Raw genomic sequence first — 704 nt, 5'->3', positions numbered from 1 at the left:
GGGGGAGGGGGGGCACACAAGGATCTGTGTGAAAGCCAGGCAGACCTGTGCTCTGACACTCAGGAGGTGCAAAGCATATCTGCAGAGGGTAGGAAGAGATGGGAAGGAAAAAGGCAGTGGCTTTGCCCCTTTTCTCCATCAGCGTACGGAGAAGACAGAGATGAAGGGGTGAGAAATGGATGAGCTCTTGCAATCTCACTCCTTTTTGCAATGCCATTGTCTGGGTTATGATTTCCCCCTGCCCAAAATGTAACCCAACACTCAATTTCTACAGTAAAATAATTAGCAGCATTGTGAACAGGATGCTGTGGTCAGCTAGGAATTACATCAAGCCAAACGATCAAAGAAAGGATTTGAAATGCCAAGTGTGACCTGCTAGGATTGCAGCCCCACACTGTGCTGTGCAATTTGTTGCTGCCCTTACTGCATTTATATGAGCACAGCCCAGTCCTGCCACTCAAGTCCATGCAAATTTTGTTCTCATGGCAGGATCCAAGTCACTAGAGAGACCCAGGGAAGGGTAGGGAAATGTCACTGCTGGCATAAGAGCACGCGTAGCTCCAGGCGATGGGCTGGTCTCAGCAGGACCGCAGGGTGACTGCCCAGCAGGACGATAGCTTAGGGAGCTGCAGAAGACCTCCCAACCAGATTCATGACAAATACCCTCCTGCTGAGCTGTCAATGTGTTCATCAACAAGACACCT

Source organism: Egretta garzetta, unplaced genomic scaffold (genome assembly GCF_000687185.1).
Source record: "Egretta garzetta isolate BGI_Z169 unplaced genomic scaffold, ASM68718v1 scaffold40, whole genome shotgun sequence".
Classification (NCBI taxonomy): domain Eukaryota; kingdom Metazoa; phylum Chordata; class Aves; order Pelecaniformes; family Ardeidae; genus Egretta; species Egretta garzetta.
This window is presented reverse-complemented; position numbering follows the sequence as displayed.